General features: G+C 39.5%; 1 protein-coding gene across 1 annotated transcript in view; it reads left to right on the forward strand.

Moving 5' to 3' along the window:
* Positions 1-1,714: 1,714 nt before the first annotated feature.
* Positions 1,715-15,621, forward strand: part of ZC3H12B (zinc finger CCCH-type containing 12B) — a 66,346-nt gene continuing 52,439 nt past the window's right edge. Inside the window, exon 1 of the mRNA XM_072626722.1 lies at positions 1,715-7,353. The gene's annotated coding sequence lies outside the window, so the exon portion shown is untranslated. The remainder of the gene's footprint in view (positions 7,354-15,621) is intronic.

The following is a 15,621-nucleotide window of genomic DNA, read 5'->3' on the forward strand; positions in this document are numbered from 1 at the left end:
TACTTTTGTTGAGTTTAACTTGAATTGATTTCATTTTTTTTAAGTGGCCATATTTATTTGAGAGTTGCACTAAAAAAAACACCCAGTGATTTGGGCCATTGTTTTGCACCCCCTCTGAGAGGGTGTCCTCATGCTCCCTGCTATATGTGGTAGGACCCCCCAGTATGGAAAACTCACGATCTTAGAATCAGAAAATGATAAAACCTTCAAGTCACTTGAAATCTTAAAATCATGGGACCAAAGAATCTTAGAATCAGTGAACTATATAATAATAGCGTGTTAATCATAAACTCTCAAAATCATCAAATTATGGAGCTTTCAACTCCATAGAATCTTTGAGTTAAAAAGAGACCACAAAGTATTTGAGTTAAAAAGGACCATAGAGGTTACACAGTCCAATGCCCTTTCCAATACGATTCCCCCTGAAAGATTCTACAAAATCCCTGAAAGATGTTCAATCCACCTGGTTTGGTCTAAGAATCCTTCAGCTAGCCTTATATCAGCAATAGTAGAATCAGTATATGTTTTAGTAATAAAAACTAAAGAATTAACACCACTTTCCACATGTACAGTTTTTCCATTGCAGGCATTGTTATTTTATTTCTTTCTACTGCCTAGCCAAGCCTTTTGAATCAATATGTTATTTCTGAAAAATCTTTTTTTTTCTTATTTTGTCTTCTTATATTAAAGATGTCAAAAGTCTGGAAGAGCTTTCCCATTTGAAGGTCTGAGTTAAAAACTAACTTTTTTGGCATTCTTCGAGAGCTGAATTTCTTTTGCTCATCTACTTCTCAATTGAACACAGGAGGTTAGGGTTGGGAGGAGAAGGTTGGAAAGAATGTCATCATGAATAATTGTTGCCTTTAGAGTGCATTAGCAATATTTATGCTCAGTTGTTAGCTTTGGAAGGATGTCTTTTGAACTCAGTTGCTTGGCTTCTAGCCTTCAGTGAGAGATTTTTGGCAAAAGACTCTTTAGTCCATCTGCTTCTACTGCCCGGCCAAACCAACTCTGGTCTTCTGACTGGTGTATGTGTCTTTATTATGAGAAAATAAAATGATTGCTAAGATGCACACAGCTTGGGTTCCAAAAATGGTTCATGTTTCATATGCTTGCTTATTTCATATATGTTACGACAGCCCTTTTATTTTTCATAAGAATGGGAAGCAAAACTACATTAAACTAATCCTACCAAAGGAAGAAAACCAAGGCAGATCAATGTCATTTACCCCTCTTTTCTTTCATCTTCATTATCTCCTTATCCATAGGCTCTTGTCCTACTGTCTACAAATATCCCTAAAAAAATCCTTCACTTAACTCTGCCATCTCTTCAAGCTGCATCCCTTTCACAGCCAAACTCCTAGCAAGGGTTGTCTACACCCATTGTGTCCATTGACCACCTCTCCCACCCCCCACTCCATACAGTCTGACATCTTGCCCCATCAGTGAACTGAGACTGCTTTCCCAGATCATTCCAATGATCTCTGTAGTGCTAAATCCAATGGCCTTTTCTTAGGCCTCATTCTTCTCGGCTTCTTGGCAGCTTTGGACATTGTAGATCATCCCCTCTTCCTGGATCTTCTCTTCTCCCTTGGCTGCTGGGACACTGCCTTCCTTCTCAGTCTCTGCTCTTAAATGTGGGTGGCCCACAGGGCTCTGTCCTGAGTGCTTCTCCCTGTATCCTTTCTTTTAGTGATCTTAGCAGTTCCTATGGGTTTACCTATCATCTCTATGCAGATGATTCTGTACAGATAGATACATAAATAGAGAGATACATAAATAGATAGACAGACACAGAGAGAGATACATATTTAGACAGAGAGATATGTAGATAGAGAGATAGATACATAGATAGAACATAGATACATAGATGCATAGACAGATAGAGAGATACATAGATGGAGAGGTAGGTAGGTAGATAGATAGACAGACAGACAGACAGATAGAGAAATACATAGAGAGATACATAGATAAATAGATAGACAAATAGAGAGATACATAGATAGATGTACGTAGACAGATACATAGAGATACATAGACAGATAGGTAGGTAGGTAGGTAGATGATAGATAGATAGATAGATAATGATATAGATATGGGGGATATTGGGAAGCTAGGTGGTGCTGCACTGGATCAAACAACTAAACGACAGCAACATAGATATATATTGCCAACTATAAGGTCCCTCCTGAGCTCTAGTCCCATATTACCAACTACCTGTTGGACATCTCCATCTGAATGTTTGATAGGCTTCTCAAACTCACCATAGCAATCTTAAACCTACCCTTCCTCTAAACTTCTTTATTTCTGTGAGAGCACCTCCATCCATCCAGTCACTCAGGTTCACAACCTTGGAGTCATCCTTAGCCATTCCTTCCCCCACATATCCCCCATCAAAGCCAAGTCTTATTAATTCTACCTCCATATCTCTCACATCTGTCTTCTTCTCTCCACTCCCATAACCACCATCCTACTCCAGATCCTTATCACATCTTAGCTGGACTATCACCTCCTAAGTGGTCTCTCTACATCTAGTCTCTTCCCTCAGCATTTCATCCTCCATAAGCTGAGAAACTGATATTCTAAAACTCACATCTGACCATGTTGCTCCTCTGCCCCCAAATTGCCATATTGCCTCTAAGATAAAATTTTAAAACTTTTCAGTTTGGCATTTAAATACATTTACTATCCGACTCGCATCTACCTTTACAGTCTCGTTTCTCCTCCTCCTCCTCTTCTACTTCTTTCTTCTCATTTATATATCACTTTAAGATTTGCAGACTACTTTACATATTTCAACTTATTTGATCCTGTGAAGTAGATGCTATTCGCATCTGCATGTTACAGTTGAGGAAAGCAGAGCAGTTAAGTCACTTGCCCAAGTTCACACAACTATTCTCTGAGGCAGCGTTTGAATTCACGCTCCAAGTCTTGGGTTCCATTAGCTGTACTACCTGGCCACCTCCTCATTCATATTCTCTGTTCTAGTCAAACTGGTCTGTGCGTTATTCCTCATCTCTCACTTACATGCTTTTTCATAAGTGGATCCCTGTATCTAGAATGCATTCCCTACTTATATCTACTTCTTAGAATAATCAGCTTCCTTCAAAACCCAGTGCTGCTTCCTACAAGAGGATTTTCCCAATCCCTCCTACACCCCAGTTACTAGAACACTCTCCCTGAAATTACTTTCTGTTACTTACTTGTGAACAAGTTTTATCATCCAGTACAAAGTAAACTCCTTGAGAATAGGGACTGTGTCCACATTGTCTTTGTATCCTCAGGGACTGGCACAGAGTTGGTGCATAACATAACACTTGTTGAGTTACTGAATGTAGCACAGACTTGAATACTTTGTGGCTGTGGGATTTCCCAGGAGCCTCAGGGGTTGTACTCATCCTACAGACCCAGATCCATCCCTCAGCCCCTTTAGAGATGGGCAGCATCTCTTTTGTGGCTGACCCTTCAGTGACCACCCTCTCTCTGTACTAGCAAGGCTGGGAACAGATCCCTGGGTAGTCTGTCAAGAGTCTTTTCTTAAAACCTAGTCTACTTGATCTGACCTGCCAAAGTTTGCATTTCCCTGGCATAACCTTGAGGAATTCTGGCTCACCTCCTCCCCTGATAAGACATTTTTTGGAGGATGACCTTATCGGCCATATATAGCAGTAGAAGCTAGGATATTCTGTTTTAATCGTTCAATTCAAATTAATTCAGTGGTTTGGTAAATCAGAATTTTAGAGCAGAGGTAGATGTTGAAATCACAAAGCTTTCTTTTATGACTGAAGAAGTTGAGGTTCAGTGGGGAGAGTGACTTTTTCAAGGTCACATGACTAGTTAGTAACAGTGCTGGAACTAGAACCACAAGACATTCAAGCAAGAAAGAACCTTAGTGGCCATTTAGTTTAAGCCCCTCCATTTACAAATAAGGAAACTGAGTCCCAGGAAGGGAAAGCCCCAAACGTAGCTTGTACTTATTTTATATGCCAAAATTGTACCACCCCCAAAACCACAAGCTCTTTAATGGCAAAGACGTTTTCATTTTGATCTACGTCTACCCAGGACTTAGCATGCATAGTACCCAGCCCATAATAGGTAGGTAACATAATGGGTAGAGTCCTGGACCTGGAATAAGAAAGATGTGAGTTGAAATCCTGCCTCAGACACTTAATGGGACTCAAGTCAATCCAGTCAGTCAGTCCATACATACTCATTAACTGCCTACTGTGTACCAGGCACAGAGGTTACAAAAAGAGGCACAAGACAATCCCTGCTTTCAAGTAGCTCACAGTCTACTGGGAGAGACAACATGCAGACACCTATATACGAACAAGCTATAGACAGTGTCAATTGGAAATAATCAACAGAGGGGAACTATCCTCAGCCTTGGTTTCCACATCTGTAAAATGGCAATAATAATAGCACCTCCCCAACAGTATTATTGTAAGGATCGAATGTGATAATATGTGTATAGTACTTTATAAAACTTAAAATGCTATAGAAATGGGAGCTATTGTTAATAAGTGTTTAATAGATCTTGTTGACTGATTGATTAATGTTCCCCAGCTAGTTAATAGCAGAGCTGGAAGTAGAACATAGTCTCCTGGCTCCCATTCCAAGGCACTTGCCACTTCTCTTATACCTCAGCTGTTTGGTTCTGTTTTGTGTTTAAGGAGAGAGGGGGCTAGAGAGTAAAGAAAGGGATTATTTCCTTCCCTAAAAATTGTCTCTTTCTATTTTTGTCAATTGATTCAGAGGTCTGGTGATCTGGCCTTCCTTGAAAGTGAAGACAGGAAACAGGTGTGTTAACTCGGCTGCCTGCCTCTCAAGGCCTGGCGGGGCCTTCCTAATGAGGGCTGTGGTTTTGTTCTGCCAGGTAGAGTTTTTCCTTGCTTGTTATCTTAAGTTTAGGTTGTCCGTGGGTGACTATTATGCTCTTGTGTCTCTTTATCTGACTTTGTGGCCAAACCATGTTTATTTCTACTCGATTTCCTTTCTTTTTCCTTCCCATCCAGTTTGGCCAGGCCTTTGGGAAAATTAGCCCTCTGAAAAACTTGCACGCTATGACTTCTTTTTATTATGTTCTCTACTTCAGAAAACTGTCACTTCAGGGGCATTCACAGGTAGTGGTCACCAGTCGTGTAGTTCTCCCCTCATAAATACCCCCATACCTACCTCCCCAGTAGCACAAGGGTCTATAATCATGAAAAATTCTTATATTGGCAGAAAGATATTCCCAGATTCCAAGGACAGGGCATGTGCCTTGTATATGGGACAGAGATCATGGTTACCCGGATAGCACTACTGCATCTAGAAATCACGAGGAGGGGACCTTCCAGGAGCACTAGAAGGGTGGCAGCATCTGCCATGGTGGCAGCAATGACTGAGCACTACCACCAATAGGTAATGCTGGGATTTCTGTGAGGTCATTGATTCACTGAGTAGATGGACCCAGAAAACCCCATGATTTGTGTGAATGTAAGGAACATGAGGGGGTACTTTGCCATCATTGGTCATATGACTCCTTTGCCCTAACAGCCAATCAGTGGCTTAGGCAGGTTTTCTTGAGTAGACATTTGCTCTCTGAGGTAAAAGGCAGCACACCACGATAGAGGGGTCTCTGTGAGCAAAGAAAATTGATGGTCATTTGATGTCCTTCTGGACATCAAAAAATCAATTGATCCTTAGGTAATTTTTAAGATAACACTATTATTGCTAGACTTTGATCATATTTCTCTGAGTTTTCTTATCTATAATTACTGACTGAACTCATGTTTGTCCTTCATTCTCAAAGAGGACCATGATGTCAGAGAGATGATGATATGACCTGCAGTTGACTTTGATTTGAATGAGGGAGGGCTGTGCAAGATCAGCAACCTCACTTTCTCCTCCAGGGCCATCTGGGTGCAGTGACCAGATATCAATAAGGACAACTAAAGATGGCCCTGGATTCAGTGGAAGAATAATAGTAAATAGTGACTGAACTTACTTCACAATAGAGACACATGGGAGAGGGGTGGGTAGGAAAAAGTCCAGGTAGGTCAACCGGAAGCCTTTCCTGAACCCCAGTCCCATAGAATACCAGGACCAGAGATGATATGGAACTTAATTACCACAAAATTCCTGAGAAGTGACCAACTTGCCCTGCTTAAGAGCCTGCAATTATGGTTATCTTACTTTGCTAAGTGGCCTAGTTCATTTTAGAGTGTTGGGCTGTTTTTCCACCTTCTGGAGTGAGAGCAGGCCTCATAACATACTTAACTTTTATTTAAATTTTTTTTGATGAATTTTACAAATATTAGCAAACTTGAACATTTCACTACACCCCCAAAAGAAGCAACTCAAAAGAAAAAAGGATAGTGCATGGAACTATAGATCTTCATATGATATAATATTGTATAATATTGTAGTAATCACACCGCTTTAGCAAAATATAAATAGACAAAATGAATATAAATAAATTAAAACAAATGTTTGATTTGGATAAGAGGGTTATGATTTTTCTTGAGGGGGTTGAGATGGGGAGAAGAAAGTTTTGACTCCATTTCCTCTTTCTTGGATTTTTCAGTCTCTTGTTTTCCTTTTTCTGGTTCCAACTATGTCAGTGACATAAGCAGTACGTGGGAACTCTGAATTATTTGAAAACGAATGGATTTTTGTCTTGGTAAATCTGCTAAATTTCAAGTGCTTTGGAAATGACTATTTTTTCTCAGCATAAGATTTATAGGCTTATTTTCAAAGGTCAGCAAGAGACAACAGCCATGCATAATCTGCAAAGAGTGTGGCCCAGTCAACATGAAAATATACAGGTATTTCACTAACTAAGAATCTGACCCAAGCTTCTGTTTCTAAATTCACTGTTGATCTGTATTTTTTAAGGCGTATTTTCATCACTGAGCGGCCGTGACTTGAGACAGTCTTACTGGCTCCCTCCAGCTTGAAAAAAAGGCCGTGAACCCCCACATAAGGTTTTGAGGAGCAAGCTCCGGTGTGCAGTCCCACATATATTAAGAGAAAGACCTTGCTGCCTTTGAGATGCGGCTCTTTTTCTGCTCTGATGACAGCACTAAGCTCATAATAGGTTTCATGTCAGGGAGGATGAGCTACAGAGTTGGCACCACACGGCTTTGCTGCCTTCAGCCCACTGAGTTGAGAAATGTTTGGATCTATTAGAATCTCATTTCCACAGGGTGGTGGACTCCTTTTGACATCTCTGCCTCAGCAACAGAGGATGAAAACCATTTTTTGATGGATAAGTGTAAGAAATACAGGTGTGGATCACAGGTCTCCAGAGAAGACCCTGAGCTCACTGCCAGTTGATGGCAGACACAGGAATGTCTGAGTGAGTAAGAGGTGGGTAACCTTTTTCTTTTTGTGGGGAAGGTAGGCTACAGGAAGAAGGTTTCCTCAACGTGAACAGTTGAGACATAACATAAGAGTGAGCCAGGCATTCTTTGAAAAAAAAATAAGCAATAAGTTTTATTTTTGCCTTTTATTTTTATATCCTTTCTGGATTTCATAGCAAAGAAAACCAGTTAAGCAAAAATAACCAACATAGTGACTGTGCCTGACAATATACCTGTGGCGTTCTGCCTTCACAACCTTCTACCTCTCCACTGAGAGGAAGGAGGTATATTTCCTTGTCCGTTCTCTGGGATCATTATTGCTTTTTCAGTTACTCAGGGCTCGGATTCATTTTGAGAGATTTTTTCCACTTGTGCAGGTGTGGTCACTGTGTATCTTCTGGTTCTGCTTACTTTACTCTGCATTCATATATAAAAATCTTCTCTCCCTCCCTGTCCATCTCCTTTGCTGGATCATCACCTATATCCCACCCTCTAACTGTGGGTGACTCCCAAAGCTCTGCCCTGGACTCCTTTGTTTTCTTTTAAAAACTGTCCTTTAGGGGCACTTAGGTGGTACAGTGACTACAGAACCAGCCCTGGAGTCAGGAGGACCTTAGTTCTAATCTGGCCATAGACACTTGATACTTACTAGCTGTGTAGCCCTGGGCAAGTCATTTAACCCTGATTGCCTCACCAAAAATAAATAAATAAAAATTTGAAAGTTAAAATAAATAAAAACTGTTCTTTTTAGAATTATGAACTTGATAAAAATCAACACAAACATTTCCACATGCAAAGAGCAGAAAAGGGAGAGTGCATATGGAGCCATGGATTTCCAACTGCCTACAATTTGGGTTTCTTTTATTTTTACTTTTGATATTTCAGATTTAGCATGGTACTTCCAACCTTGCCCTCCTTATCTGTGTCTCCTTCTGAACTTCCTTCTATTTTCTTCTGTTTAATTTTTTTATTCATCCCCAAATTTTACTAGTAAATTCACTTGAATGCTATCTTTAATAAAATGAGTCATTGAAAAGTTACCTTTTTCAATTTGATAACAAAATGTAAAGAGTCATTTTGGACTTTCAACTTGGATGTATTCTAGTATACATATACACACACATACACCCACATACACATACACACACACATACATATACGCACTCACGCATAGAACCATACCCCAAAATAGAATTTACTATCAGAAAATTCTGTTACACTACAAAAATTCATAAATAATTAAAGTAATTTACTTTAAAATACAACCAAACTTTACAATTCACTCTTTTTTCTTTAAAAAAACTTTTATTCTGAACTTTCACACCAAAAAAAAGAGTATTTACCATAGACAAAACAGAACGTGAGAAGAGCATTGCATAAAACCCTGAATCTCTTTCATCCTGTTTACTCTTTAAAAAAAAAATACTAAAAAATGTAGACAGTAAATTTCAAAGCTATCTTGCTTATCTATGCTTCCTCCTGACTTTCTTTTCTGTTTGCATCTATGCATTTTTTGTAATGTGTCATGGGTACACTCTTGGGGGGCATCACTATTGCTTGACCCTTCCCTCTTCTCCCAATGAGAAAGAAATCCTTTGAAACATTTAAGCATAGTAAAACAAAATAAAACCACCCCTTAGCCATGTCCCCAAATATATGTGTTTTTCTGTATCTTAAGTCCATCACCTCTGACAGGAGGTGGGTAACAAGCTTCCTCATTGAAGCTCTGGAGTCATAGTTAGTCATCGCATTGCTCAGAGTTGTTAAGTCATTCAGAGTTGTTTTTCTTTACAATCTTTTTGAACTTGGGTAAATTGTTCTCTTGATCCTACTCACTTTACTCTGCATTAGATCATGTTACCCAGGGTTCTTTTGTTACTTCTTACAGCACAATCAGATTCTATTCCATTTACATACCATAGTTTGTTAAATCATTTCCACAGTCAATGGGCAACACTTTAGATTCTAGTTCTTTGCTTTTCTTTTTTTCCCCCTTTTAATGGCTTCTACTTATTAAAAAAAAAAAAAACAACATCCCCTTCAAGGGATTCTCTGTGCTCTTACTTTTTGCGCTTATCAACTCCCATGGTTTCAAAGATCATTGTTATGAAGACTCCTTAAGCTTAATTCAAGCCTAATCTCTTTCCTGAACTCCAATCCTACGCTAGCAACTGCCTATGGGACATTTCAACTGGAGTGTTCTAAAGGCATCTGAGACTCATTGTATCTAAAACAAGACTCTCTTTCTTCCCCCCCACCCCACCCAATGCCTACCCCCTTTTTGAATGTCCTTATTACAGTCCAGGGCACCATCAACCTCCCAATCACATCAGTTCTCAACTTTGGTTCCATCCTCAATTCATTACTTTCCTTTATCACACATATCCAATCGGTTGCCAAATTTTTGTCATTTCTTCCTCCACAATATTTGTATCTTTCCTCTTCTCTTTCATATGCCCCCCCTTATATCAGGTTCTCATCACCCTATTACCTCTAGTATCAAATATAAACTCTTCTGTTTGGTATTTAAATTCCTTCATAATTGCCCTATTCTACCTTTGCAGCTTTACTCCCTTTCACACACTCTTTGGTCCTGTCAAACTGGCTCATTACTATTCCTCATACATAGCAAATCCACTTCTCATCTCTTTGCCTTGTACACAGGCTTTCTTCCATGCCTGGAATGTACTCTCTCATCATCTCTGCCTCTCAGAATGCTAAGCTTCCTTCAAAACTCATCTCAAGTACTACCTTGTACATGAGGCCTTTCCTGACTTCTCCCCCCCTCCAGTTTCTGGTGCCCTCCTCACCTAAATCACTTTTGCATTTCATATGTATACCAAGTGTCCCAAAAGTCTTAGTGCCATTTTAAGCTTTAATGGCTATGAGAGTATAACTTTCTTGAGGCAGGGTCAGTTACCCCTTGGTGACGACGGTATAATTATGGCCCATTCTCTGCCACAGGCCCCTGTCTTACTCAATGTGCCTGGTGACTCACTGGGGGCCCCTGCTGACTCCTGGTCCTATGAAAGGGTGGGAAGGAGGGGCCCATCAGCACTTAGTCTATGTTTCTTGATTGATTAATTCTTCATGTTTCTCTGAATTCCTCATATTCCTTATTTCTTACTTTACAATGACATTCCATTATGTTCATTACACTACACTTTGTTCAGCCATTCCCCAATCTGTGGGTACCCATGAAATTCTAATTCTTTGCTAGCACAAAGAATACTTTTGTAATATTTTGGGATACATTGGGACCTCATTTCTGTCTTTGACCTCCCTGGGGGTCCTGCCTAGTAGTGGGATCAGTGGGCTAAAGGTATGAACCAGGGATAGGGAACTTGTGGCCTGAAGGCCACATGTGGCCCTCTAGGTCCTCAAGTATGGTCCTTTGACTGAATTCAAACTTCACAGAACAAATCCCCTTAATAAAAGGATTTATTCTGTTAACCTTGGACTCAATCAAAAGGCCACACCCAGGGACCTAGAGCCTTGAGGCCACAAGTTCCCCACCCCTGGTATCAACAATGTAGGTCAGGAGTTCGCAAACTTCTTTGGTCCCTGTGTTTGGGGCGATGAGTTGGCTTTCAGGAAACCTCATATCCCTTATTCAAAATGAAAGGGAATAAATTCTAAAGTTTATCATACCTAAGCACAGAAGAAATAAAGTATAAAGATTAATTTTCATAAAGAAAGCTTTATTTGGTACAAACCATTTTTTTCTGGCATCATAAAGTTGTTCTGTCTCCAATCCACATTTTTTTTCACTAACATGATGACTTTTGGAATATTTCATCAAGATTATATCGTTATTTACCAAATATTCCCAGAGCACCAGTGATAAATTTCTATTCCCTGGGGATCTGCATATCCCAGGTTGAGAAGCCTTGCTTTACACACTCTTCTTACATAATTCCAAATTGTTATCTGGATTTGGGGTGGGGGAGGGCAGCAATTCACATGACCTAAGCATTCTTGAACTATAGGATCACAGAGCTCTAGAGTTGGAAAGGATTTGAGAAGGAGGTTTTTAGAGATGGGAATAACCTTAGAACACTGAATGTTAGAGCTGGAAAGGACTTTCAGGGTCATTTAGTCCAATCCTTTCTTTGGATAAGAAAACTGAGTAGGGATTTGCCTACAGTTAAACACGTAGTGAGTGGCAGAGCCAGGATTCTAACCTAGTACCTCTGACTCTGAATCCAAAGCCTTTCCCACTCTGCCTTGCTGTGTCAGCTAGAAGGGACCTTTAGAGATCTTCTAGTCCAATATCTTATTTTACTGATGAAACACCGAGCTTTTAATAGATCAGGTATGTTAACTAATGTCACACACCTAAAGTTAGCCCTGGAAACTACACCTAGTAGTAGCCTCCAGTTTGGTGCTCTTTCCATCACATTATACTGCTAAAAAGGCAACACAAGAGGAGTATTTGTGGAAGAGTCTTCCCTTCTTACGAGGTTGGCATCCTTGTAGGAAGATAGAATTATTCCATGTTACCTCCTCTCTCTGCCCCCAGCAGAATATAAGCTTCTGGAGGGTGGGGGCTGTATCATCTTTGTCTTTGAATCTGCAGCACTGGACACAATGCCCTGCAAGCAGTTTGTGTTTAACAAACTGTCTGAATTCAATTAGATTGTATCGTACCTATCTTCAAGGCCCAACCTCAGGTGCTTTGTAGCCTTCTTACAGATTTTGGGGGAGGAAGAGAGGGGGGAAATCCAGGCCTCTGATTTTGTTGATTTCGGGGAATGCCTACACCTTTCACCAGTAGAGATGTGGACCTTCCCTGCAACTTATCAGACCAATGACCAGAGCACAAAGAGGTTAGGTAATTTCCTAGGCCACAGAGCCAGTACATGTCAGAAGTGGGACATGAATTCAGGTCTTTCTGGCTCGGAGATGAGCTCTTTTCTCACTACTTTATCATCACTTCCTCTCACGCACTTATCATACTCTAATTTGTATCATCTGTCTTATCTCCCCTTCTAGCATATAAGCTCCATGAAGGGCAGGAACCATCTCTTATTTCTCCTTTTAGCTCCCTCAGTGCCTAGTATGGTGCTCTATGCTTAGTGGGTGAGCAAGGCAGACATTTGCTGTTTGATGAATGAATGAGTGGAATGAGTATAAATCTGAATAGTAATAATTCTAGCGATTGCTGCCACAATTTGTACTTTAGAGTTACAAAAAGTCTTATATCCATGATCTTAGTTGGCCCTCAAAGCAACCCTATGGGCTGGGAGAGAATTCTTTTTTAACAATTCTTTTTTATATCTTTGGTTTCATATCTGTTACATTTTCCATTGTACCCTTTCCCTTTTCCCCTTCCCAGGAAATAAAAGGGAGGGGGGAAGAATAGTTAAGTAAAACTATCCAATATCTTACAAAGCCTGATATTATGTGCAATGTTCCAAAACCCCTACTCTGTTCCTTCCTGTGCAAAAAAGTAGCATGTAAGTGCCTTTTCATGTCTCTTCTTTGGGATCAAAACTGGTTATAATTTCAGAGCATTGTTAGGATTATTTTGTTGTTTCTTTTTACATTGTTGTTTTTATTTTATGTATTGTTTTCGTGGTTCTGCTCACATTGCTTTTCATTCATTCATGTAAGTTTTCCTAGGCTTCTTTGAATTCTTCATATTCATTGTTTCTTACAGCACAGTTATGTTCCGTTGCATTCATGTGTCACTATTGGTTTAGCCATACCCAATCAATGGGCATCCACTTTTTTTTCAGTTCTTTGCTACTACAAATAATGTTATAAAAAACATTTTGGCATATGTGAGAGCTTTCTTTTTGTCATTCACCTCCATGGTGTACATGCCTGGCCAATGGGATCTCTGGGTCAAAGGATATAGACATTTTAGTCGATTTCTTAGCATAATTCTTAACTGAGGCAGCTAGGTGTCACAGTGGATAGAGCCCTGGGCCTGGCGTCAGGAAAACCTGAGTTCAAATCCAGCCTCAAATACTTATTAGCTGCGTGACCCTGGGTGAGTAAGTCAGTTAAGCTCTGTCTCAATTTCCTCAACTGTAATATGGAGATAATGATAGCCCCTACTTCCCAAGGTTGTTATGAGGATCATTTGAGATCATATAAATAAATATGATAATATTTATATCTTATTATCATTTATATTTTTTATGTTAATAAACACTTAATAAAATGCTTAGCACAGTGCCTGGTATGTAGTAGTTTCTTGATTCCCTTCCATAGTGGTTGCCTATTCCCTTCTCTTCCCCATAATTCCAAATTGTTTTCCAGAATGGTTAGACCAATTCTCAGTTCTGTCAACAGTGTCATGGTGTGCCCATCCATCCACAACCCTTCCAAGTATTATTATTATTAATAACCAAATATATGCTTCCATATGGTTGTTAATAAGCTTGCAATTCAATTTTTTGAGATCTGCTGGCTCATGTGCTTTGACCACTTCCCCTTGGGGAATGACTTCTGGTCATATACATTTCTCTGAGTTGCCCATACGTCTTAGATATCAGACCTTTATCTGACACGAATGATTCTCAGATTTGTTTCTAGTCATCTACTTCCCTTCTTATCCTACCTGCCTTACTTTTGTTGACACAAACACTTTTCCATTTGATATAATTGAAATTTTCTCTCTTGTTCTCTGTAATCTTCTTTTTCCTCAGTTTGGTTAAGAGTTCATACATTACCTATTCATTGCATATTCTCTTCTAATGAGGGAAGGGATGCAATTGTCAATATTCTTAAAATATCTATTTTGAGCTTATTGCAGCATATGGTATAAGATGCTGGTGTAGCCCTAATTTTGGCCACGTTGCTTTCCCATCTTCTCAACAATTCTTGTCAAATACAGTTATTTCCTAGAGAATTAATATTTTCAGGTTTATCAAATACTAAGTTATTGAGTTCGATGAGGGTGTGTGTGTGTGTGTGTGTGTGTGTGTGTGTGTGTGTGTGTGGAGAATAAGTATCCATATAGTACCTACTATGTGCCAGGCACTATGTGCACCTAATAAGAGCTTTGCAAATGTTAGCTCCTTTGATCCTGACAACACTGGGAGGTAGATGATATTATCACCCCCATTTTACAGATGAAGAGACTAAGGCTGAGAGAGTTTAAGAACTTGGCCAGAGTCATGCAGCTAGTATGTGTCTGAGGCTGAATTTGAACTCGTCTTCCTAACTCCAGGTCCAATGCTCCACAGTCATATGATAACCAAACTAATTGGGGATTAATACACATATGACCAAGGACCATTTCCCAGTGGATAATTGGTCAAAAGATATGAATGAACAGTTCTTAAGAAAATTACAATGACCACATGAAAGTTTCCTTCAAATCACTGGTAAAGACCAAGAGGTAATGGATAAATGATAAAATTATACAAATGGATATTTCTCAAAAGACTTGAAAACTATTAACAACCACATGGAGGATTGCACCCTATCACTAAAAATATGAGAAATGTGAATCAAGACATCTCTGAGGTTTTATCTCATACCCAGAAAATTGGCAAAAATAGAAAGATGAAAATGGTCAATGTTGGAGGGTCTGTGAGAAAATAGGCACACTGATAAACTGTTGCTAGAACTGTGCAATGGTCCAAACATACCAGAATGCAATTTGGAATTATGGCTAAAGTGCCCATGCCCTTTGACCCAGAGATCTTACTGGTAGGCATGTTCCATATATGGCAAAATATAAATAGCAGTGCATTTTGTGGTAGCAAAGAGCTGAAAATTAAAAGCATCATGTTGTAATGGGTGTGGAGTCAGGAAAACCTGGGTTTGAATTCTACCTTTGACCTTTACTAACACTAACTTACTAACAGACACTTTTCTTAACCTTTCTGGGCCCCATTTTCCTTGATACAGGAATGTGGTGGAATATAACTATATTGTAAGAAATAATGAATATGAAGAATTTCAAAATGTATGGGAAGACATGGGAAATGTATGGGAAAAACAGGTGCAGAGTGATGAAAGCAGAACCAGGAAAATTGCATATATAATGATTGCAAGAACATAAATGGGAAAAACAAATGAAACTAAACCCTACATATTTATGAACAACAAAATTGGCCCTGGAGAAGAGTGGGGAAAATATATCTCCCTCCCTTCATTGCAGAGGTGTAGGACTATGGATGTGAAACGTTGCATATTATGGACAGACACAATGCATTTCTTAGTTTTGCTGAACTGGTTTTTTTTAATCTCTTATTTCTAAGAATCTTTGTTGCAAGGGATGGTTTGCTGGGTAAGGGGTGGAGAAGGGATGTAT

Source organism: Notamacropus eugenii, chromosome X (genome assembly GCF_028372415.1).
Source record: "Notamacropus eugenii isolate mMacEug1 chromosome X, mMacEug1.pri_v2, whole genome shotgun sequence".
Classification (NCBI taxonomy): domain Eukaryota; kingdom Metazoa; phylum Chordata; class Mammalia; order Diprotodontia; family Macropodidae; genus Notamacropus; species Notamacropus eugenii.